Source organism: Pan troglodytes, chromosome 13 (assembly GCF_028858775.2).
Source record: "Pan troglodytes isolate AG18354 chromosome 13, NHGRI_mPanTro3-v2.0_pri, whole genome shotgun sequence".
NCBI lineage: Eukaryota > Metazoa > Chordata > Mammalia > Primates > Hominidae > Pan > Pan troglodytes.
Genome location: NC_072411.2, coordinates 51,288,273 through 51,315,449, shown reverse-complemented (window position 1 = coordinate 51,315,449; position 27,177 = coordinate 51,288,273). Strand labels below are relative to the sequence as shown.

Genomic DNA, 27,177 nt, shown 5'->3' with positions numbered 1-27,177 from the left:
CCAAGATTTTTAGCTTGAATGATTGGAAGAATGGAAATATGATAAATTGAGATGGAGAAGACCACATGTAGAAGAAATTTTAAGGGGAGGAAGGAGCACAGTCTGGGAATATGTTTAACTTGAGATATCTATTAGACACAACAGACAATGTCAAGTAGGGCATTTGGATATGAGTCTGGAGTTTTGCAGAAAAATCCAGAAACAACCCCTCACATTAATAACCATTTTTAACAAATAATTAAAATAATTAAATAGGGAAATGATATTTTCAATAGTTTCTGCTGGAACCACTTCCAGCAGAAGTTTACGTAGAAAAAAGTAAACTTGGGTTCCTACCTAACACCACACATATACATTAATTTGAAATGGATTATACATCTAATTGTAGAAGACTAAAATTAAAAACTTTTAGAAGAAACATGGGAGAATATCTGCACCACCTTGAAGTAGGCAGATTTATTAGACTGGACACCAAAAGAAACACCAAGTGTAGTGTGGAAAATTCACAACTCAAATTTCATCAGAATTTTAATGTTCTTCTAAAAAATTAAGTCTCAGAATGACAAAATATTTTCAACATATCTGATAAACAGCATGCCTCCAAAATATATAGAGATCTCTTAAAAATCAATAATAAAATGACAACCACATTTTTATACAGAACTCTTGAATAGTCACTTCATTTAAAAAGATATAAAAATAATCAATAAGCACCAAAAAATGTGCTCAGCATCATTCGTCATCAAGAAAGTGCAATTATAACACCCATGAGTTACTACTTCAAACCCATTAGAATAGCTATAATCAAACTTTTTTAAAACAGTTAATTTTTAACATTTATGGGTACATGGTGTATATAAGATATCTTGATATAGGCATACAATGTGTAAATAATCACATCAAAGTAAATGGGGCATCCATCACCTTAAGCATTCATTGTTTGTGTTACAAACATTCCAATTGTACTCCCAGTTATTCTAAAATGTACAACAAATTTTTGCTGACTGTAGTCACCCTGTTGTGCTATCAAATACTAGATCTTGTTTACTGTATCTGACTATACTATATTTTTGTGCCCATTAGCCATCCTCATCTCCCATTCCCAACTACTCTTCCTAGACTCTGGTAACCATCATTTTACTCTCTTTCTCCATGAGTTCAATTGTTCTAAGTTTGAACTCCCACAAATGAGTTAGAACATGCCAAGTTTGTCTTTCTGTGCCTGGCTTATCTCACTTAACATAATCTCCTCCAGTTCCACCTATGTTGTTGCAAATGACCAGGTCTGATTCTTTTTATGGCTGAATAATACTCCATTGTGTATATGTACCACATTTTCTTTATCCATTTGTCTGTTGATGGATGCTTAGGTTGATTCCAAATCTTGGCTATTCCTAATAGTGCTGCAATAAATGTGAGAGTGCAGATATCACTTCGATATACTGATTTCTTTTCTTTCAGATATATGCAGTGGGCATAAATAATAAATGTGGGAGTGCAGATATCACTTTGATACACTGATTTCTTTTCTTCTGGATATATCCAGTGGGGTTGCTGGATCATATGGTAGTTCAATTTTTAGTGTTTTGAAGAACCTCCATCCTGTTCTCCATAGTAGTTTTACTAATTGTCATTCCCACGAACAGTGTATGAGGGTTCTATTTTCTCCACATCCTTGCCAGTATTTGTTATTGCCTATCTTTTGGATAAAAATCATTTTTACTGGGGTGAGATGAAATTCATTGTAGTTTTGATTTACATTTCTCTGATGGGCAATAATGTTCAGCATCTTTTCATATAGCTTTTCACCATTTGTGTGTCTTCTTTTGAGAAATATCTATTCAGATCTTTTGCCCATTTTTAAATTGGATTATTAGATTTTTTCCTATTGAGTTGTTTGAGGTCCTTATATGTTCTGGTTATTAATTCAGTGTCAGATGGATAGTTAGCAAATATTTTCTCCCATTCTGTGAGTTGTCTCTTCACTTTGATGATTGTTTCCTTTGCTGTGCAGAAGCTTGTTAACTTGTAATCCTATCTGTTCATTTTTGCATTGGTTTCCTGTGCTTTTGGGGTATTACTCAAAAATATTTGCTAAAACCAATATCTTGGAGAGCTTCCCTGATGTTTTCTTTTAGTAGTTTCATAGTTTCAGGTCTTAGATTCAAGTCTTTAACCCATTTTGATTTAATTTTTATATATGATAGAGATTTAGCTTTATTTTTCTGCATATGGATAACCAGTTTTCTCAGCACTGTTTATTGAAGAGACTGTCATTTCTCCAATGTATATTCTTGGCAACTTTGTTGAAAATTAGTTTACTGTAAGTATATGGATTTATTTCTGGGTTCCTACTTCTTTTCCATTGGTGTATGTGTCTACTTTTATGTCATTACCATGCTGTTTTGGTTACTGTAGCTCTGTAATATAATTTGAAGTCGGATGATGTAATTCCTCCAGTTTTGTTCTTTTTGCTTGGGATGGCTTTGGCTATTTTGGGTCTCTTGTAATTCCATATAAATTTCAAGATTATTTTTTCTATTTTTGTGAAGAATATCATTGGTATTTTGATAGTGATTGCATTGAATCTGTAGGCTGCTTTGAGTAATATGGACATTTTAACAACATTGATTCTTCTAATTCCTGAACATGGGATATCTTTCCATTTTTCTGTCTTCCTCAATTTATTATATTAATGTTTTACAGTTTTCATTGTAGAAATCTTTCACTTATTTGGTTACATTTATTCCTAGGTATTTTATTTTATTTGTAGCTATCATAAGTGGAATTTCTTTCTTTCTTTTCTTTCTTTCTTTCTGTGATGGAGTCTCACTCTGTTGCCCAGGCTGGAGTGCAGTGGCACAATCTTGGCTCACTGAAGCCTCTGCCTCCCAGGTTCAGGTGATTCTCCCGCCTCAGCCTCCTGAGTAGCTGAGACCACAGGCACACGCTATCACACCCAGCTAATTTTGTATTTTTAGTAGAAATGGGGTTTCACCATGTTGGCCAGGCTGGTCTTGAACTCCTGACCCCAAGTGATCTGCCCACCTCGGCCTCCCAAAGTGCTGGGATTATAGGCATGAGCCATCGCACCTGACCATCTTGATTCCTTTTTCAGATTGTTCACTTCTTGCAGATAGAAATGCTACTGATTTTTGTATGTTGATTTTTTTACTTGCAACTTCACTGAATTTGTTTATCTGTTCTAATAATTTTTCAGTGACGTATTAAGTTTTTTTCAAATATAAGATTATATCACCTGCAAACAAAAATTATTTGACTTCTTCCTTTCTAACTGGGTGCCCTTTATATCTTTCTCTTGTCTGATTGCTGTAGCTAAGAATTCTAGTACTACGTTGAATAATAGTGGTGAAAGTGGGCATCCTTGTCTTGTTCCAGATCTTAGATAAAAGGCTTTCAGTTTTTCCCTATTCAGTATGATACTAGCTGTGGGTCAGTTGTATATGGCTTTTATTGTGTTGAGGTATGTTCTTTTTATACCCAGTTTGTTAAGGAATTTTATCATACAAGGATGTTGAATTTTATCAAATGCTTTTTCAGCATCAATTGAAATAAACATATGGTTTTTGTGCTTCATAGTATAGCTAAAATTAAATGTTGGCTGTTAATACCAAATGTTAGGAAAGATGCCAGACTCTAGAAATAACCCAAATGTGCATGAATATGTTCATGGATAAAACAAGTGTGAAATATTCATACAATGAAATTATACTCACCAATACAAAGGAACAAATTATTGACTCATGTAACAATATGGATGCATATTAAAAACATTTTGCTGACTGAAAGAAGTCAGGCCAAAAAAATTACATACTATAATAAGATTCCATTCGTATGAATTATAAAAACAGAGAAAACTAACTTCTAATGTTAGAAAATCAGGAGCGTGATTATTACCTCTTTAGTTAGATAGGGTTGACAGGAAATAACATGAGAGAATGCTTTGAGGTTACAGAAACGTTCTCTATCTTGGTTTGGGTGTTACTTATATGGGTATACACACTTATTAAAACTCATCAAGCTGTTAAAATTCTGTCATGTCTTATTGAATAAAAAGTAATTTGATTTTAAAATAAATCTACTCTGTACAGCTGGTCAAAGTCGTCCTCCCTGTCTTCCACATAAGCAGTTTTCCTCCCTATTCTCCTGTGCTATCACAGGATTCTCCTCAAAGCAATCGAGAGAACCCACAAGCAGAGTGTGAGCCTCCTAAGCCCTCTTAGGTACTGTTACTTCTTAGATCTCGAGATGTTGGGGGTGAGAGGGAAGAATTTATAGAAAAGGCAGAATTAGTGTTTATAGATACGTCAGAGCTATTTCTTCCAAGATTTTACCTTTCTCAGTTGTACCTAAGGTTAAAAATAACCTGATTTAGGTAGTTATGCATGAGGCAGAACAATATTACAAAATTTGCATGTTCCACAAGCTGTTTTCCAAAGAGAAGAATGCACACTTCCTAAGTAATTGGCTCAGTTATTTTGCGAGCTGATTTAAATTTGTATTCCTTTTTAGTTCTTCTATATTTTGAACAGATCACAAGTAAGGGCTGAAATTTACTACATAACATCCAGCTGGTAGAACAGGGTCTGCGTTTTCTCCATTCTTCACAATAACCCAGTTCAGTCTGAGAGACAGGCTCTGATTCTAAGAATATGTGAATGCTTATTTTTTATAGACTGAATTCTTTATGAATATCAATAACTTAGTGAAAGTCTCAGAGGTTTTGGAGCTCTTTAAAGAAGTTTGACTTTTATTAAGTAATCCCAAATAATTTTTATTGAATTTCCAAGACTACGTTGTTATGTTTTCTGTCTCTCACCTTGTAGTCAAGCTGATCACAATTATTTCTATTTTTCCAGCTTTATCAAGATATAAATGGTAGATAAAAATTGTATATATTTAGAATGTACAACATGATGTTTTAGTAGATGTATACATTTTGACATGATTACCACAAACAAGCTAATTAACATATCATCACCTCACATAGTTACCTTTTGTGTGTGTGTAGAGAACATTGAAGATCTACCCTCTTAGCAAATTTCAAGCATATAGTACAGTGTTGTTAACTATAATTACCATGCCATACATTGGATCTCTACAACTTCATCATCTTGCATAACTGAAATTTTGGCCCCCTTTGACCAATATCTCCCTGTTCCTTTCACCCCCAGAACCTGGTAACTCTACTATTACTCTCTTGATTCTAAGAGTTTGACATTTTTTAATTCCACACATAAGTGAGATCTTGAGATATTTGTCTTTCTGTGTCAGGCTTATTTCACTTGGCATAACGTCTTCCATGTACATCTATGTTGTCACAAATGGCAGGATTTCCTTGTTTTTTTCTAAGGCTGAATAATATTCCACGAAATCATTTCTTGATATATTCATGCTTCCAAGACCCTTGGGGTTACTTCCTATAATTTGCTAAGGGCCAGGAAACTAGAAACCCAGTCAAGCATTGTGTAAATTAAGTGCATATTCAACAATAATTGAAACTAGTATAATATTGATGCAGAAATGTATTCATTAATACAGCATAGAAATTGAAGAAGAAAATGCATATATAAGAATTTTAAATATTTTAAATAAGTGAAAAGGGGGTGGATTATTTACTACATAGGTAGGGTTAAAAGATTGATAATTTAGGAAAAATAAAGACATCTCCCTATTTATACCAAAATGAATTCCAAGTTGATTAAAGTTTTAAATGTACCAAAAAAGACACCATAAAAATAATAGAACAATATAGGTGACTATTAATATATTATTGGGATGGAGGTGTACTTTCTATCATACTCAAGGCAGAAATAAAGAAAAAGATAATTGATTTATAACATAAAAATGTAACAATTTTATCTGTGTAGGATGAATAAAATTATAAGGCAATAAACAGATAGAAAAATAGCTATACGTTTATGGCAGCCTAAGAATTAACGAGTTTAGTATGTTTAAAAATTCGATATAAAAATCATCCAAATGAAAAATGGACAAAGAATACGCAAAGGCAATGCATGAAGGAAATATGTCTGCCAAGAGTGGGTATTAGAGAGACTCTCCTAAATAAAGAGGCACGTGGACATGGGATTTATGACTACTATCTAGGTAATGTTATAGTCTTCCTAGCCCCCTTCTTGGCCCCTGAATGGTTAAATTTGCCAGTTAAAAGTACAGAAGTAGAGAAAGATTTTTATTGATGAAGCAGTATTTTCACTGGGTTTCCATTAACCCAAGACTACACTTTTAAGACAAGTAGCTTAAGCTAAGAATGCAGACCATGAACATGGAGTAGATAAAAGTTCCTTGGTGTTTACAGCCTAGAATCCATGGCTTTGTCCTCATTTATGCAATTGGCCTAAGTTCCTTGAAATAAACAGTGCTATGGACTGAATGTGTTTATACACCATTTTTATGTTGAAATCATAACCCCCTATGTTATGGTATTAGGAGTAACGGCCCTTGGGAGGTAATTAAGTCATGAGGATGGAGCCTTCATAATGGAATTTGCATCCTTTTAAAAGGGATGCCAGAGATCTCTCTGGTCTTCTTTCCACTCTGTAAGGACACAAGAAGATGGCGATTTGCAATCCAAAAAGCAAGCCCTCACCAGAACCTGGCCATGCTGGCGCCCTGGTTTCAGACTCCCAGCCTCCAGAATGATGAGAAACAAATATCTGCAGTTTAAGTCACCCAGTCTATGATAATTTGTTATAGCAGCCCGAACTCACTAAGACAAACAGCTATAGACACCAAACATTGTCTTCTATGTCGTTGCTGCACAGATAAGGGTGTGGAGGCAGTTCAGTGGAGTGGTCAAACAGCAGGGCCTACACTATTCTAGAGTCATGGCTACCTCATTTTGAATCCAGGCTCCCAATTTGCAATCTGAGCTCTTATTCTCCCTGAGCCTTACCTTAACTGTAATATAGGGATACTATTATTAACTACCTTCTAAATTTCCTATGAACATTTAATGAGATCATGTTTATAAAGCACTTAGCGTATTGACTGATAACATAGGAACTACTCAACTTTTGGCTATTATCCTTGTTATGGGCAAAGAACCTTAATTCTCTACCTTCTGAATAAAAAACATGCTAAGATATCACAGGATGATTTAGGTTGCCTTTATGTGGAGATTTATGTGGCATCTTGGGAAAAGTGTAGTACTTGGGATCAGGAGATCTCATCCTAGTCTCGACTCTGCCTCTAACCACATGACCATTTTGGGCCTCAGTGTCCCCATCTGTTAAAGTTGTTGAACTATTTATTGCTATATACCCTTTTCAGTCCAATGTTACGCCCTAGAGAAATGCAAAAGAACAGAAAAATCCGGGTCTTTAAATATGGTTGTATCTATGGCATGTAATAATTAGGTCTTTGATCTATAAGTTGAAGTGTTTAAAGCCTAAAAGAAAGTATGTATTAGTTTGCCAAATAGCAGGAATTATATCAATCTGTTGTAACACTGACTATGTCACATCGGTCAGAAGCTCCAATTAGCAGTTAAACATCTTTGATTAATGTTTCAAAATTAATAAAAAGAGTTCATTTATTGTGTTATGAGATATGGAGAGCTCTTTAGTGGTGAAATGTTTGTGAACCATTAGCCTGTGTGCTTAGCATTAATGAAGATATCCCAGCCACTAACAGTTTTATAAGAAAGCAGAAGTTGATGCTAATTTACAATGCAGAGCACATAGCAATAGTAATAATGAAAAATACCCAATAGTGTTGACCATTTATAGTGAGGTCACAACTGTCTAAATATCTTGTGTAGATTACCTCCTTTAATCCTCGCAACAACCTCCTTAGTATTTCCATTTCACAAATAAGAAAACTGAAGCTCGAAATTCAGCTGGAATGTCCATAACACAAAGAAATGATGAATGCTTGTGCGATGAATACCTCATTTACCCTGATGTGATTATTACACATCGTATGCCTGTATCAAAATATCTACCTACTCCCAAAATATATATATACCTACTATGTACCCATAAAAAATACTTTTTAAGAAACCTGAAACTTAAGAGTGGGACCTATTGTCATCTAAACAGATGAATCTCCAAAACTACAGTGTTTCAAGACTCAAGAAATCTACAAAAAACAGTTTAGTACATTAAATGTACCTTTTTTTCAGGCAAAATATTGATAATATGCATATGAAATAGCTCTTACTGTTGAAGTCCCAATTTTTAGGGGGACCAGGGATGGTAAAATACATAAATAACATATTGTTGTCATTTAGAAAAATTAACTGGATTACCCCCTTAAGAATTATTACTGGGACATTTTTAGTCTACTCTTGATGTTTTCTTGCTATTCAGCACCCTCTACATTTGTAAATTCACAAAATTAGTGTGAAAGTGCAAAAATAAAAACATGAACTTTAGTATTAACCCAAACAAAATGTAATTAAGGAAGTAAATCTACACCAGAAAAAAGAAAGCCGTATAATGTTTTGCAACATCCAAGAAAAATGGCTTTTGGATTATCTGCTATTAGGAAGTATTTTGTTCATGTTCCCTTCTCTTTACTCATTTATATATTCATTCCATAATTATAGGGAATCTGCCAAATATGCAGGAATATGACCCTGAATTAAGGCAGATCATGGAAAACTGACGATGCTGAATTGACGTTGAACAACTGTTATCATGATTAACCCGAAGTTTCTTCTAGAAGTGTCCTTTTATCTCCAAATACAGCTGCAAAAAGTGAAAAAGAGAAAAGTCAACATTGGCCACAATTAGGGCTTTATCTTTTGGTCAGAGGGTTGAAGGTGGATTTACAGATAAATCTTTCACAACTGATTTCAATTATACCTCTGAGTCTCACCCACCATTGGTGTCATCCTAATATCCCCCAAAACACAGAGGTCACTTTGAAAGTGCTTTAAACTCTCTCTCAATTACCAGGCTTACTTGCTGTTTCTTTGAAAATGACTTTCATGTGAAAATGCTCCAGCAACATAAAAGTTAATCACCCTGTATCATTACTCGCATCTAGTAGCAGGGTAAAAAGGAAATTAAATTCTTCTTCATTCTCTCCTACAAAATGTATTAGAACCTCACTCAATCTTCTCCACATAATGTGTAAAAATGGAGCACAATCCAATGCTTCTCTTTTTTACTTTACTTTTTTTTTTTTTCAGAAAGCAAAAGTAAAACACAGAGAATGTTCTCAAATTTTCATAGTTGGAGAGGAATTCCAGCAAGAGTTGCATTTCTGCTAGAGGTGTATTGTGAAGGTGTGGAAATACAAGTTAATGAAAGGTTAGTTCTCTAGCAAACAAGATGTGACTTATTTACGTCTTCAACATAAACCATGGAAAGCTACATAATAAGTCTGTTATCCTGGATATTTTATTGTCAGTGTTCAGCAAATCCTTTATGTTCATTTTTTAATAATGAGGCCAAATCCCCAAGCTTCCTTCTATTTCAAACTTTTTCGTAGACTGGCCTGAGTGTGAAGTAGAAACCTTGTGCTTTACTAACTCCGGGGTGCTCAGCTTGAGCCCTATGAATAAAATATGACTCTGATCATTAAAATGTAATAAAAGCTGGTACTTTGAAGCCTTAACCTAAACAAGCTTGCTCTCTGATCTTGGGGGCAAACTTCAGCTGTTCTCTCAGCAGGGCCTCCTCTGCAGAAAGCCCAGGCCTCCTAGAAACCACTGCAACCTGCTAATCTGTGACCTGCACAGCTAAACACAGTCAGAGCCATTTCCACAGTGAGGTCTCCCAGTGTCTCTCAGTGTCTCATCGTTTTCGGGCTACCACAGCCTTCTCAATTTCCTGCCAGAAAGAACAGTGCATGAGGCAGGTGTCAGGCTCAGTTTGTAGAGAGGCTAAGTTTGTAGTTTAGTGTCCCTCATTTTTATCTTCCCAAAAATCCCCTTCCAGAAGAACAGAACAAGGTGAGTTTTCAAACAGCTCATTCTCTAAGGGAAGGCTGGGCAAATGTTCATGAAGATTGGCCAATAGGATTAAGAGAGAAGGCCGTCAAGTAAATAACAAAGAAATGGTGCAATGTGATCCAACTGTGCTCTTGGAATTTCCTTTTTATTGGTGCTAATATAACCCACTCAATAGTGGGTGGGAAATATCCCCAAACTACTGCTGTTGCTGCTGCTGCCAGGATTCACCAGAAAGGATGTTGAACACCCAGAGAAAGCTGTCCTAAGGCTTGTGCTCCCATGCTGCAGGGAAAAGGCCAATTGTAGCTCACATCCCAGAAGAAAGTCACTTCTGTTCAAAAGAACATAGTTCAAGATTTCTCTCCCATTATCACAGCATGGACAGAAAACAGAACTACTTGACTAGGGAAAAAATATTTCATTGAAGAAAAAGGAAGCAGTAAGGAAATAAGTAACCCAGGTGCTTCTCAGAGAAAGGATAAAATATCTTAGCAAAACTAGCAATTAAACTCTTAAAGTAAATTTGGGGCATCAAGTAAAAAAAGTGATAACTTCTGGGAAAAAAATACATGAATAAAAAACTAAGAGTGTAAATTTAAGATCCCAAACATCCTAGTACTAGGGAGGTGTGACTATATGAAAGTGCTGGGGTTTGAGTCTACTGAAATACTAATAACTGTAAGTTTTTACTCATAATACACAGCTAGCAGCAGAGGGAAAAGGTAACTGGTGGCCAAGCACCCCCTCACCCCCCGCCCCACACCCCCCACACACTAAGCCATATCTGAATTTGGTATGGGGTTTTCAAGGCATACCGACAACCTGTGATCCAACTCTTAATGTATGCTTATGCCAGATTTGGAACTCTGTTGAGCAAATTTCTGTTTAAGAGTTTTGATCAATAGCTTGAATCTTTTAAAGAGATCAAATCATCACATAAGATGGGGTCAAGTTGTTGTTTAGATACGACACTGCCAAAGTTCTATGCTCAACTGAAGTATTATTTTTCACCTTAGCTACTTACTAGGCAGGGTGCCCCAGACACACATAGCAATCTAATCCCAAAGTTATACTGATATCTGGGAAATATCTGCATCATTGAGTTAATTTTTCCCTTTCATTTAAGCTAGAGTCAGGAAGGCTGGCCTTCAAACCACATCTAATCCTTGTCCTCATTTCTTCCAGCCAACCAGATGACAAAATTTTTATCAGTACAGCTGAAACCTAGAGAATAATCCTTCAGTGCTGGGTGTAGTGACAACCCCATTAACACAGGGGTGACATTCAAAATGTTTGCCAACCAATCATCATGGATCCCTGAAGCAGGGATCTGAATACTCTGCTGGTCCAGGGATTAACCCTTTGGTCATTCACAGTGAGGAGTTTGGTTCCTGAGAAGGGGCTGAGACATCAGGAGCAAAAAGGGCTGGGTGGGCATGTGTACCTCTGGGCTGAGACCATCTAAGAACTCAATATTACAGCAGCTGCTACAACTATACCACTTCATCCCGGCTGAATCTAAGAAGCAAGTGGCTCACAGATTACAGAAGAGAGCTAGACTTGTGAAATTTGAATATCCACAGAATCAAAACTTTAAATGCCTTGTTTAATGTACCTGATAGTGAACCACAACTAAAGATTCCTTCAAAATGCCTCTGCTTCTCTGTAACCCATCTCCCCCTTTCTCTCGACTCTCTCATTTTTCTCCGTTATTTATCTTCCATTTAATACCTTGACTCTCCCGTTACCTCTTTCCTTTAAAAAAAATATACTTTTATGTTGCTCTCTTTGCTCCTTTTCTTGGCTGTTTTCCCTTTCTCTTCCATTTCCCATCTTATCACTTCTCTCCATTCTCTAAAATGTACTAAAGTACATTTATTTTTGAAGTGTTTTTTGTAAGCCATTGTGTCTCACTCCACTTAAGGGCTATATGTAAGAAAACATACACACAAGAAAGTAAAGTGAAAAATAAGCCTTTGTTTTCATTGTGTGCAAAAGACGAAGGCGTCATTTCAAAATTACTAGTTTTAAGATTCCCCACCTTGGCTTCCTTGGGTGCATTATGAAAGGCATCCTTTTCTTAACCTTCTTAAACCAACTGGCCAGACTTATTCCCATAAATCATTTAATTGCATTGTTCAGCCAAGGTCATGAGTTTGGCCATTCGGCTGCTTACCACTCCTTTGTCTTCCAGCTGCCCTATCTACCCTAGTTCCAAATTTTCACAGCCTTGGTGGAACCTAAGGAGGACAGTCATATCCCTTCCAACTGATAGCAGCCTAAGCCATAAAGTTTAGTCAGCAGATTTCAAGAGATACTGCCAAGGCCAGCAGATGGCATGCACAAAAACAGGTAGGATCCTCCAAATAAAGCAGGAGAGTATTGTTGGTATCCCATAGCACAGCGGTACCGAGTACACGTTGCCATTCTGGTTCTGTTTGCCTTAGATTGATTCCTTACCCTTTCCCCACTCTGTTCTGTTTCCCTGGTTCCCAGGTCAGTTGGCTTCTGGCTGGGTTGGCCAATAGAAGACACTGTCTGGAGGAAGGAGATGCCAGTATGTTTCTCCCCTTACCTATCTGCTTTGGACTCTTTCCCCTCTACTCTTCTGCTTTAGACAGAACTCTGGCTTGGCAGTCCACTCCCTGGTTGGTTTTTCAGCCTCTTCCATCTTTTGTGAAATCAATCCCCTGAATCAAATTCCCTCTGTTTTAAGTGCTCACAATGGTTTCCATTATTCTGGTTGGACCTTGACCTTAACACCACTCCTTAGGAACAGCCACTTTCCTAACAGGCAATACCATTCCTGCCTACCTCCACTCCTCTAACACTCCCACTCCACACCCACACACATACTCAGCCACCACCTACACAAATCTACACCTTCCTTTTTGCCACTCTAGTTCAATTCCTGTCATTACAAGAACTGCAGACCTACCTTTTCTCCACTAGAGGAAATATAAGGGCAGAGTCTGGAATCAAGCAGGTCTGGATTCAGAGCACAGAAGAATAGGTGCTGTCTCTCCAGCACCCAGCATCTGTGCCTAACTCCAGCCAAGTCATTGTAAACTCAGCAGACAAACAACAAAAACTTCCCTAGAGCCCGCCAGATAGATGCCAGGGAATCAGAAAACATCATGAGCTAGCATATGAGATTTCATTCAAATGTATCTGTTTTATTTTTCTTGGGAGATGGTCTATTTATTTTATTGATTTCTCAAAGGGAATGTAAGCCAAAAACTAGCGAAGAAAAATGTAACCACATCAAAACTTAAAACTTCAGAGCATCAAAGGACACAATCAACAGAGTGAAAAGGCAACTCATGAAACGGGAGAAAATATTTGCAAATTGTATATTCTGATAAGGGATTCATACCCAGAATATATAAAGAACTCCTATAACTCAATAACAAAAAACCCAACTAGACTAAAAAATGAGCAAAGAATGTGAATAGATGTTTCTCCAAAAATATATACAAATGACCAACAAGCACATGAAAAGATGCTTATCGTCACTAACTATTCCTGGGCAAGATGGCCAAATAGGAACAGCTTTAGTCTGTAGCTCCCAGCGAGACCAACACAGAAGGCGGGTGATTTCTGCATTTCTAACTGAGGTACCCGGTTCATCTCACTGGCACTGGCTAGACACTGGGTACAGCCCATGGAGAGTGAGCAGAAGCAGGGTGGGGCATCACCTCACTCAGGAAGTGCAAGAGGTTGGGGAACTCCCTCCCCTAGCCAAGGGAAGCCATGAGGGACTCTGCCATAGGGATGGTGCTTTCTGGCCCAAATACTACACTTTTCCCAAGGTCTTTGCAACCCACAGACCAGGAGATTCCCTCGGGTGCCTACATCACCAGGGTCCTGGGTTTCAAGCACAAAACGGGGTGGCTGTTCAGGCAGACACCGAGCTAGCTGCAGGGTTTTTTTGTACAACAGTGGCGCCTGGAATGTCAGTGAGACAGAACTGTTCACTCCCCTGGAAAGGGGGCTGAAGCCAGGGAGCCAAGTAGTCTTGCTCAGCAGATCCCACCCCCACAGAACCTAGCTAGCTAAGATCCACTGGCTTGAAATTTTCACTGACAGCATAGCAGTCTGAAGTCAACCTGGGACTCTCAAGTTTGGTAAGGGGAGGGACATCTGCCATTACTGAGACTTGAGTAGGTGGTTTTCCCCTCACAGTGTAAACAAAGCCTCCTGGAAATTCAGACTGGGTGGAGCCCACCACAGCCCCCTAAAGCCCCTGTAGCCAGACTGCTTCTCTAGATTCCTCCTCTCTGGGCAAGGGATCTCTGAAAAAAAAGCAGCAGCCCCAGTCAGGGGCTAATAGATAAAACTCCCATCCCCCTGAGACAGAGCACCTGGGGGAAGGGGTGGCTGTGGGCACAGCTTCAGCAGACTTAAACATTCCTGCCTGCCAGCTCTGAAGATAGCAGTAGATCTCCCAGCACAGCACTCAAGCTCTGCTAAGGGACAGACTGCCTCCTCAAGTGGGTCCCTGATCCCCATGCCTCCTGACTGGGAGACACATCCCAGCAGAGGTCGACAGACACCTCATACAGGACAGCTCCGAATGGCCTCTGGCTGGTGCCCCTCTGGGATGAATCTTCCAGAGGAAGGAGCAGGCAGCAATCTTTGCTGTTCTGCAACCTCCACTGGTGATAACCAGGCAAACAGGGTCTGGAGTGGACCCCCAGAAAACTCCAGCAGACCTGCAAAAGAGGTGCCGGACAGTTAGAAGAAAAACTAGCCAACAGAAAGCAGTAGCATCAACATTAACAAAAAGGATAACCATACAAAAACTCAATGCAAAGGTCACCGACAGCAAAGACCAAACGTAGATAAATCCACCAAGATGGAAAAAAAAAAAAAAGCACAAAAAGGCTGAAAATTCCAAAAGCCAGAATGCCTCTTCTCCTCCAAAGGATCACAACTCCTCACCAGCAAGGGAACAAAACTGTACAGAGAATGAGTTTGATGAATTGACAGAAGTAGGTTTCAGAAGGTGGGTAAATAACAAACTCCTCTGAGCTAAAGGAGCATGTTCTAACCCAATGCAAGGAAGCTAAGAACTTTGATAAAAGGTTAGAGGAATTGCTAATTCAAATAACCAGTTTAGAGAAGAACATAAGTGACCTGATGGAGCTGAAAAACACAGCACGAGAACTTTGTGAAGCATACACAAGTATCAATAGCCAAATCGATCAAGCAGAAGTAAGGATATCAGAAACTGAAGATTAAATTAATGAAATAAAGCATGAAGAAAAGATTAGAGAAAAAAGAATGAAAAGAAACAAACAAAGCCTCCAAGAAATATGGGACTATGTGAAATGACCAAACCTACATTTGATTGGTGTACCTGAAAATGGCAGGGAGAATGGAAGCAAGTTGGAAAACACACTTCAGGATATTATCCAGGAGAACTTCCCCAACCTAGCAAGATAGGCCAACATTCCAATTCGGGAACTACAGAGAACACCACAAAGATACTCCTCGAGAAGGGCAACCACAAGACACATAATCATCAGATTCACTAACGCTGAAATGAAGGAAAAAATGTTAAGGGAAGCCAGATAGAAAGGTCAGTTTACCTCTCTGCAGAAACCCTACAAATCAGAAGAGAGTGGGGGCCAACATTCAGTATTCTTAAAGAAAAGAATTTTCAACCCAGAATTTCATATCCAGCCAAACTAAGCTTCATAAGTGAAGGAGAAATAAAATCCTTTCCAGAAAAGCAAATGCTGAGGGATTTTGTCACTACCAGGCCTGCCTTACAAAACTCCTGAAGGAAGCACTAAATATGGAAGGGAAAAACTGGTACCAGCCACGGCAAAACAAATCAAAATGTAAAGACCTTCAACACGATGAAGAAACTGCATCAACTAATGTGCAAAATAACCAGCTACCATCATAATGACAGGATCAAATTCACATATAACAATATTAACCTTAAAGGTAAATGGGCTAATGCCCCAATTAAAAGGCACATACCAGCAAACTGGATAAAGAGTCAAGACCCATTGGTGTGCTGTATTCAGGAGACCCATCTCAGGTGCAAAGACACACATAGGCTCAAAATAAAGGGATGGAGGAAGATTTACCAAGCAAATGGAAAGAAAAAAAAAAAAGGAGGGTTGCAATCCTAGTCTCTGACAAAACAGACTTTAAACCAACAAAGATCAAAACAGGCAAAGAAAGGCATTACATAATGGTAGAGGGATGAATGCAACAAGAAGAGCTAACTATCCTAAATATATATAAACTCAATACAGGAGCATCCAGATTCATAAAGCAAGTTCTTAGAGACCTACAAAGAGACTTAGACTTCCACACAATAATAGTGGGAGACTTTAACACCCCACTGTCAATATTAGACAAATCAACCAGACAGAAAATTTACAAGGATATCCAGGACTTGAACTCAGCTCTGGACCAAGTGGACTTAATAGACATCTACAGAACTCTCCACCCTAAATCAACAGAATATACATTGTTCTCAGCATGACATAGCACTTATTCTAAAATCTAAAATCAACCATACAATTGGAAGTAAAACACTCCTCAGCAAAGGCAAAAAAAAAAAAAAAAAAAAGGATTTCATAAGAAACAATCTCCCAAACCACAGTGCAATAAAATTAGAACTCAGGATTAAGAAAATCACTCAAAACCTCACAACTACATGGAAACTGAGCAACCTGCTCCTGCGTGACTACTGGGTAAATAATGAAATTAAGGCAGAAATAAATAAGTTCTTTGAAACCAATGAGAACAAAGACACAACATACCAGAATCTCTGGGACACAGCTAAAGCAGTGTGTAGAGGGAAATTTATAGCACTAAATACCCACATTAGAAAGTGGGAAAGATCTAAATCGACACCCTAACATCACAATTAAAAGAACTAGAGAAGCAAGAGCAAACACATTCGAAAGCTAGCACAAGGCAAGAAATAACTAAGATCAGAGCAGAACTGAAGGAAATAGAGACACAAAAAACCCTTCACAAAATCAATGAATCCAGGAGCTGTTTTTTCAAAAAGATTAACAAAATAGATGGACCGCTAGCCAGACTAATAAAGAAGAAAAGAGAGAAGAATCAAATTGCACAATAAAAAATGATAAAGGGAATACCATAACTGATACCACAGAAATACAAACTACCATCAAAGAACACTATAAACACCTCTATGCAAATAAATTAGAAAATCTAGAAGAAATGGACAATTCCTGGACACATACACCCTCCCAAGACTAACATCACAATTAAAAGAACTAGAGAAGCAAGAGTAAACACATTCAAAAGCTAGCAGAAGGCAAGAAATAACTAAGATCAGAGCAGAACTGAAGGAAATAGACATACAAAAAACCCTTCATAAAATCAATGAATCCAGGAGCTATTTTGGTAATCTTTTAACAAAATAGATGGACCGCTAGCCAGACTAATAAAGAAGAAAAGAGAGAAGAATCAAATAGCACAATAAAAAATGATAAAGGGGATATCACAACTGATCCCACAGAAATACAAACTACCATCAGAGAATACTATAAACATCTCTATGCAAATAAACTAGAAAATCTAGAAGAAATGGACAAATTCCTGGACACATACACCCTCCCAAGACTAAACCAGGAAGAAGTCGAACCCCTGAATAGACCAATAACAAGTTCTGAAATTGAGGCAGTAATTAATAGCCTACCAAACAAAAAAAATCCAGGACAGACGAATTCACAGCTGACTTCTACCAGAGGTACAAAGAGGAGCTGGTACCATTCCTTCTGAAACATTCCAAACAACAGAAAAAGAGGGACCCCTCCCTAACTCATTTTATGAGGCCAGCATCATCCTGATACCAAAACCTGGCAGAGACACAACAAAAAAGAAAATTTCAGGCCAATAACCCCAATGAACATCAGTGCAAAAATCCTCAATAAAAGTCTGGCAAACCAAATCCAGCAGCACATTAAAAAGCTTATCCACCACCATCAAGTCGGCTTCATCTCTGGGATGCAAGGCTGGTTCAACATATGCAAATCAATAAACATAATCCATCACATAAACAGAACCAATGACAAAAACCACATGATTATCTCAATAGATGCAGAAAAGGCCTTCAATAAAATTCAACACCCCTTCATGCTAAAAACACTCAATAAACTAGATATTGATGGAACATATCTCAAAATAACAAGAGCTATTTATGACAAACCCACAGCCAATGTCATACTGAATGGGCAAAAGCTGGAAGCATTCCCTTTGAAAACCGGCACAAGACAAGGATGCCCTCTCTCACCACTCCTATTCAATATAGTATTGGAAATTCTGGCCAGGGAAATCAGGTAAGAGAAGGAAATAAGGCGTATTCAAACAGGAAGAGAGGAAGTCAAATTATCTCTGTTTGCAGATAACCCCATCATCTCAGCCCAAAAACTCCTTAAGCTGATGAGCAACTTCAGCAAATTCTCAGGATACAAAATCAATGTTCAAAAATCACAAGTGTTCCTATACACCAATAATAGACAAACAGAGAGCCAAATCATGAGCAAACTCCCATTCACAATTGCTACAAAGAGAATAAAATACTTAGGAATACAACTTACAAGGGATGTGAAGGACCACTTCAAGGAGAACTACAAAGCACTGCTCAGGGAAATAAGAGAGGACACAAACAAACAGAAAAACATTCCATGCTCATGGATAGAAAGAATCAATATCATGAAAATGGCCATACTACCCAAAGTAATTTATAGATTTAATACTATTCCCATGAAGCTACCATGGATTTTCTTCACAAAATTAGATAAAAACTACTTTAAATTTCATATGGAACCAAAAAACAGCCCATATAGCCAAGGCAATCCTAAGCAAAAAGAACAAAGCTGGAGGCATCCAGGTACCTGACTTCAAACTACACTACCAGGCTACAGTAACCAAAACAGCATGGTACTGATACCAAAACAAATATATAGACCAATGGAACAGAACAGAGGCCTCAGAAATAACACCACACATCTACAACCACTTGATGTTTGACAAACCTGACAAAAACAAGCAATGGGAAAAGGATTCCCTATTTAATAAATGGTAATGGGAAAACTGGTTAGCCATATGCAGAAAACTGAAACCGGACCCCTCCCTTACACCTTGCACAAAATTTAACCCAGCATGGATTAAAGATTTAACTGTAAGACCTAAAACCATAAAAGCCCTAGAAGAAAACCTAGGCAATACTATTCAGGACATAGGCATGGGCAAAGACTTCATGACTAAAATACAAAAAGCAATGGCAACAAAAGCCAAAATTGACAAATGGGATCTAATTTAACTAAAGAGCTTCTGCAAAGCAAAAGAAACTATCATCATGGCAACAAAAGCCAAAATTGACAAATGGGATCTAATTTAACTAAAGAGCTTCTGCACAGCAAAAGAAACTATCATCAGAGTGAACAGGCAACCTTCAGAAAGGGAGAAAATTTTTGCAATCTATCCATCTGACAAAGGGCTAATATCCAGAATCTACAAAGAACTTAAACAAATTTACAAGAAAAAATGAACAACCCTATCAAAAAGTGGGCAAAGGATATGAACAGACACTTCTTAAAAGAAGACATTTATGTGGGCAACAAACATATGAAACAAAGCTCATCATCACTGGTCATTAGAGAAATGCAAATCAAACCACATTGAGATACCATCTCACACCAGTTATAACGGCCATCATTAAAAAGTCAGGAAACAACAGATGCTGGTGAGGATGTGGAGAAATAGGAACACTTTTACATTGTTGGTGGGAGTGTAAATTACTTCAACCCTTATGGAAGACAGTGTGGCGATTCCTCAAGGATCTAGAACTAGAAATACCATTTGACCCAGTAATCCCATTACTGGGTATATAACCAAAGGATTATAAATCATTCTACTATAAAAACACACACACAGGTATGTTTATTGCAGCGCTGTTCACAATAGCAAAGACTTGGAACCAACCCAAATGCCCATCAGTGTTAGACTGGATAAAGAAAATGTGGCACATATCCACATGGAATACTATGCAGCCATAAAAAAGAATGGGTTCATGTCCTTTGCAAGGACATGGATGAAACTGGAAACCATCATTCTCAGCAAACTACCACAAGAACAGAAAACCAAACACTGCATGTTCTCACTCATAAGTGGGAGTTGAACAATGAGAACATATGGGCACAGGGAGGGGAACATCACACACTGGGGCCTGTCAGGGGGTGGGAGACAAGGGGAGGGATAGCATTAGGAGAAATACCTAATGTAGATGATGGGTTGATGGGTGCAGCAAACCAGCATGGTGCACATATACCTATGGAACAAACCTGCACATTCTGCACATGTATCCCAGAACTTAAAGTATAATTTAAAAAAAAAGAAAAAGATTTCAAATAGTTTTACCACTTGCAAAAAAAATCACTAATCATTAGGAAAATGCAAATCAAAAGCAAATGAAATATCACCTCATAGCCATAGGATGATCACTATAAAAATATACAAAATAACAAATGTTGGCAAGGATAAGAAAAAATTGGAAACCTCATTTCCTGTTGGTGGAAATGGTGCAGGCACTATGAATAACTGTATATATAGCAGTTCCTCCAAAAACTGAAAATAGAATGACCACATGATCTGGCAATTGCACTTCTGCATATACACCCCCAAAGAGTTGAATCAGGATCTCAAAAAGATATTTGTATATTCATGTTCATAGCAGCATTAGTCAGAATGCCCAAAAGGTGGAAGGAATGCAAATGTCCATCAACAGATGAATGAATAAACAAAATGTGGTACATGCATACAATGGCATATTGTGTAGCCTTAAAAAGGAAGGCAATCCTGATACATGATACAATGGATTAAACATGAGGACATTATGCTAAATGAAATAAGCTAGTCACGAAAGAAAAATAGCATATGATTTCACTTATATTAGGCACCTAGGGTAGTCAAAGTCATAGAGACAGAAAGAATGGTGGTTGCAAGGGCCTGCAGGGAAGGGAAAACAAATGGGCAGTAGTGATTTAATGGGTACCAACTTCCCCTTTTACAAGATGAAGAGAGTTCTAGACATTGGTGGCACAACAATGTGAACGCACTTAATGTATCATTAGATTATACACTTAAAAATTGGTAAGAAGGAAAATTTTTATGTTACTTGGATTTTACCACAATTTTTAAAAAATTTAAAAAGTTTTTGAAGGGAAGAAAGTGAAACCTACCATACACTTGAGAATTTATTTTATTGCCCAAAAGAATGGATTAAGGAAGATTGGATTTAGGTCACATTATATTTTTTCTTCTTCACAGCTTAAGTAATTTATTGGATTGAGGTTTGGTTAGAGGTGTGTAACTGGCCAGAATTTCTTAGATGAAGATGGCTTTGAAGATGTGGTTTGCAAATGCTGATTTGGTTTTAAATTTTAATTGATATCATATGGCATATAAGTTTACTGCTATGCAGCCAATGCTAGTAGCTCAGTCCTCTGGTAAAAAAGAAAGCAACATGATATGATAAAATCTGGGCCAGCCTGGGTGCAGTGGTTCATGCCTGTAATCCCAGCATTTTGGGAGGCAGAGGTGAGCAGATCACCTGAGGTCAGAGGTTCAAAACCAGCCTGGCCAACATGGTGAAACTCCGTCTCTACTAAAAATACAAAAATTAGCCAGGCGTGGTGGCACACGTCTGTAATCCCAGCTACTTGGGAGGCAGAGGCAGGAGAATCGCTTGAACCTGGGAGGCAGAGGTTGCCGTGAGCCAAGATCGCACCATTGCACTCCAGCTTGGGTGACAGAGTGAGACTCCCTCTCAAAAATACAAAAATTCTGGGCCTAAATCCTTGTCCTACCACTTGTGACCCAGGGCAAATCAAACAACTTCTCTAAATCTCAAATCCTTCATCTATAAAATAGGGCAGATACCTGTTCCCCTATTTCATTGTTAGGAGCCTCCAATAAGAAAATGTATGTGCATATACTTTATAAACTGTAAATGTGATTTCAAAGAAGGAATTAGTATAATTACCACTTATGATCCTTGGTTTATGTTCTCTTTCAATTATTTTTACATCACTTTTCCAAATCAGTCTATTATTTATTAGTTCTTTTAACTTAAGCAACTTAGCACACAATGAAGACTATAGTAAATGATTAATACCAGCCTTATGAAAACTATCTTCCAGTCTTTATTAATGTACAGGCACAAATCTTTAATTAGAATTAGCTGTAGCATGCCACTTTATATTCTGTCTTTTCCATTTAACATTATACACCATTCTCAGGTATTAACATGCCATGTAAAATAACTATGGCATTGCAAACCATCAACATGCCATAGTTTGCAGCATGGTTCCTGAACGAGCATTGGTATTCAAATATCAACCAATAAACAGAAAGCTTTAGAGGAAAATCTATGTGCTGGGTATACCCTTGCACAAAAGTGCCAGAATATAATCTGATGGGCTTGGGAGCAGAGACAGTACCCACCTCCTTGGCTGAGAGAATTCTGAGGCCATAACTGAAGGAAGACAGTAATGATGAAAATACTCCTACAGGACAGAGACCTGAAGCCTGCCAACTTACTAACCAAGAAGTAAGACTAGATTGATCACAAATCAAAGACCAAAACAGTCCGGTAGGGAGCAAGGAGAATGTATACAAAGTGGCCCACAATTTCAGTAGTAGAACTCATGAAAACTTGCATTTGAGTTCTGAATCTGCCTCCAATGAGGGCCACTTAACTTACCATTGGTACTTCACTGTTATAAGTCTTCATTGTTCCATTTATAAGAAGAGATAATAGTAGCATCTTACTCATAGGGTTGTTTGGAAAAGCAAATGAGGTCATACACATAAAACACTCAGCAAGTGCTCAAAAATTGCAGATACGAAATTAAGTTTGGCACTATGTTTCCATACGTAACCAAACACAATGTAAAGGCTAAATGAGGTCTCTGCGGAATACTCAAGTCATATCAATCTTGCGGGAATCAGACGTACTCAATGAAGGGGTGCTGACTGAATCCTTTCTTTGGGATGTTAAATGTTTTACAAAAGCAGCACTTTGTTTGCATTCAAACAGTCAGTGAAAGGATAGCACCCATACCTTCTACTCTAAACCCTTGAGTGTCCCCTAGGTGCAGATCCAAAAATTCCAATCATCTAACATTAATAAAGCAATGTACCAGGCAGCCCCACCTGAAGTCTCAGAAAACGTCAGGTTGCAATTCATCCTTCATTAGACAGTATCTATTAGCAAAGGAAAATATCAAAGTCCACTTCCAGATGTTACGCAGTTGTTAATGCGAAGAAGCTTTATCCACATGTGAAAGCAAATTCTGCAGCCTGAGGAAGGCAGGTGCCATGAAAGCAGCACCTTTCATGGAGATTCACAGAGTTACTAAATTCTAAGGGTCTGAAACTGCCCAATAAGCCATGACACCCAGCAGCTTCAGAATGTGTGTTTCTCCTTTCAGTATTGACCCAGAAGTAAAGGTCAGTTCCTTGCTTCGTTTGGCAGAAAAGATAGTTTCCAACATGCAGAAAACATTGAGGAGTTGATGTAGAGAAGGGAACTTGCAGAATTTTTCTATCTTTTTTCCAAAATTTGTTCATTACAGGCATACCCTGCGCTCTCAGAATCCATCTCCTAGGTGTATACTCGACAGGCTTTAAATGTGCACCAAAACACACATACAAGATAGCAATGGTAGCTTCATTCCTAATGGCCCCAAGGTGGAAATGACCCAAATGTCCACGATTGGAATGGATAAATAAATTATGGTATATTCATATAAAGGAATAATAACCAGCAATAAAAATGAATAAACTACCACAGTATACAACATAAATGAATCTCCCGAACATAATTTTGAATAAAGTCAGACAAATAAAGAATATATACCATATAATTGCTTTTGTAAAAAGCTCAAAAATAGGGCAGCTTAATCTATGGTATGGGAGGTTATGACAGTGGTCACCTTTGGCTGGGGAAAGGGCAGGGGGAAGAAGGGTATAGGGATTGGGAAGGTGTCAGTGAGGTTTTGGGATGCTGGGAATGATCAATTTCCTGATCTAGATGGTAGTATGTGAGTGTGTTAACTTTGTGCTAATTCATCAAACACTTTGATTTGTGCATATTTCTATATGCATATTATATTTCAATTAAAATTTTTATCAAAATAGATTTTTACCTTATTGCAAATTTCTTTTTTAATGTTCTGTATTTTATGTTTTGACATCTTAAAAAATCTCTCTGGCTAGTGAGAAGCTGCCCTTCTTGGGGCTGGTCAGTTCTTACAGGTAGCAAAGGGCCCAGCCTGGGTCACATATATGTGCAAACTAACCAATCCGGAGCCACACCTCCTCTATCTGGCCATACACCCCAGGGGGTAATATTCTTTTGTTTGATCATCCCCAGGCCAGGTGCCAGATAACTAGGCACCACACCTAAGTCCAAAGCCTGAGGAAATTATTCAAGCTAGCCAGTCCAAAACTATTTACCTGGCCCTGCCTTGCCTTTTTCTGGGGAACCACAATAAAGGCAGTGGCCTAAACTCTTCTTCCTTCTGACCACCTGGTGTCTTTCTCACGTGGCCTTGTGTGGTGTGGCATGACGTTCCTCTTGTCTTCAGGATCTGTAAGCATAACAGATTTTGTTTTCCTGAGCTTCTCCTATATCTCTTCTTATGGCCACACCCGACTGACCATCTCATAAAAGAATACAATACATTTATCAAATTGACTAACCCATTAAAAAAAGGAGACATTGCCTTACTGTATAGGACTGATGAACAATTCAATCTAATTTTCTTATAATGAAACGAAGAAAATGAAACCATGTGTTGCAGTTGCCAACTGGGGCATTATCATTAAGTTAAACTTCCTTCTTTTGTCCAAATAACCTGATCTGAAGCTCTAATCTAATAATTCATTATTACCATCTTTAAGTTACATTATTTTTATTTATTTGATTTGATAAGTTTCATATATTCATTATTGTTCTGAAACTATTTCTTTTTTTCATATGTACTAACAATCTCTTTTAAACCTTGAGGAGTATCCCACCTATCTTAATAGGCCAAAATTTAATCAACAAATTCATTTTCATATTTAATAATTGTGTTAATGTGTTTGGTATATTCTCTCGGAATATTCCCAGCTTCAACATTTCTAAGGTTTCAGACGCTGCTGATGAAACGCCAGTGTTGGAGTTTCTTTTTATACATGTTCTTCCGGCTTCCTGATCAGTTTTGTTGCCTTCTTTGGACTGGGTCCACATTCATTATGTTTTTCCTAAGTTCACAATGTGCAGTGATTACATAGGAGGTGGGGAAGCTCTGCATTGAGGAGCCTCCCTCCATCTCTTGCCCAGCCTTTCCTAGGCCTTTTTGGCAGCTTTAAGGAAGACAGCAACCAGTCTGGTTGGCCTGCACCAAAGCTGTTAGCTCACCTTTCATACATGTTATAAAAAATGCATTATTTGTATTTGCCACATTGAAGCTCATCTGCCTCATTTTGAAACACTCCAGAACAGATCCTTATGTTAGCTTTCTAAAAAAAAAAAAAAAAAACAGCTACTAGACATTCCTAGAGTTTCTTGAGTATTTTTGCAAAGTTGGCAACTTCTGCTCTCCTGCCTTCAAAACAATTATAAAAGACATAAAAATGTATAGGCCCAGCACCAGCTCCTACACGACCTCACATTTGGCCTTGCTGATCCAGAGAAGTACTTATGTAGTTCTTAGTTTACATTTGCTGGCATTCGTCTGGTTTCTTATCCTTGATAACATATTTTCCAAAGCCTATGATAATACATTTTTAAAAGACTTTGACATGAAACCTTGTCTGACATTTCAAAAATCCAATACATACATCCAATAGTTGATGCATTCAAATAGTACAATAATAATAATTCACATTGGAAGCTTATCATGTACTGAGCCCCTTGCTAAGTGATTACATGCTTTTCTCTTTTTTAATCCTTTCAAATATCTGATGAGATAAGTACTATCACCATTCCTGAGGTCACTTTTTTTTCTACAATGGCATAGTCTTGATGAGAATTCTGGTATGTCTGATGCTGTCCACACTCTGAACACATTACTACCCGCTTTTCAGCTTACTTACTTCCTTAAGTAATTGAAATAGATACCACATGTTGTGTGAAATATTATGAATCTTCATGATCCCATCTTAAAATTAAAGCACCAAAGTGCATTTCAAAGCTAAATTGAAGTCAATTTTGGATTAGGAACACTCCTAAATAATCTGCCACCCTTAGCATTGGTAATCAACATTTGAATGTAAATAATAACAATTAAAAGAGTAATTGGAAAAAACACTTGACCTAAAGTTTTGGTACAAAGAAAGGAACAGAAGGAATCCCTCCTTTTGTCCCACTTCCCTGCTGCATGAGCATGTGATTCTATTGCACTGAAGATATTGCTAGCAAGCAAATATGTAGGCAGGCATATTTGATGTCTTTATATTTGTTACTTTATTTTTTCACTATTATTCTCTCTTCTCAAGTAAAAAGACAATGGGATTAGTGTGCCAGCCACTTATTTAATGTTAATGTATGAATTGTACTTTAATTTTAAAGGACCATTACAAATGCCCAGCTACTGGTCTACAGAAATCTCAAGAAAGAGGTACTTAAATTTTCAGAGGAAAAGTTAAGGGCCAAGGAGTCACCGAGAACATTGTGCTAATGTATACAAATACTCATAAACAGAGTCCACTAAATTAGAAGCTTTGAACTGAATTGGTAAGATAAGTGAGGGTCACTATGACAATGTTGCTCCAAGACTGCTCCTCTAAAACAGGCTCAAATGAGGACAAGGAGAGTTTAAAAGGCTTAGTTTGAAACAAGCTGAAAAAAGAAGCTTGATAGTGAAGAACTGCTGGACAGAAGTGAACTGGCATAAATTTCATTTTAGAAGAAGTATTTTTATGCTCAACATCATTAGCTCTGTGACTGAATCAAGAAGAACGCTTGAAAATTAATTACTCCTCTATTCAAAAATGGAGATAAGCCAACACACACAGGCCAAGAAAAAGCTTGTTAGCCAAGCGTGTTAATGCGAAAGTTCTGAGGTCATGGAATACTCTGTGCATACCTCAGTCACCTTTGAGAATTGGGCAATGAAGAAAGAGAGCTGATGGGACCTAAAAGACATCTATTCATCTCAAGTATAAGCCAATTTCAC

General features: G+C 37.7%; 1 long non-coding RNA gene across 1 annotated transcript in view; it reads left to right on the top strand.

The window, feature by feature from the left end:
• Positions 1-27,177, top strand: part of LOC107973702 (uncharacterized) — an 88,077-nt gene that overhangs the window by 16,107 nt on the left and 44,793 nt on the right. The window contains exon 4 of the long non-coding RNA XR_008546602.2: positions 9,182-9,302. This is a non-coding gene — a long non-coding RNA (uncharacterized LOC107973702). The remainder of the gene's footprint in view (positions 1-9,181; positions 9,303-27,177) is intronic.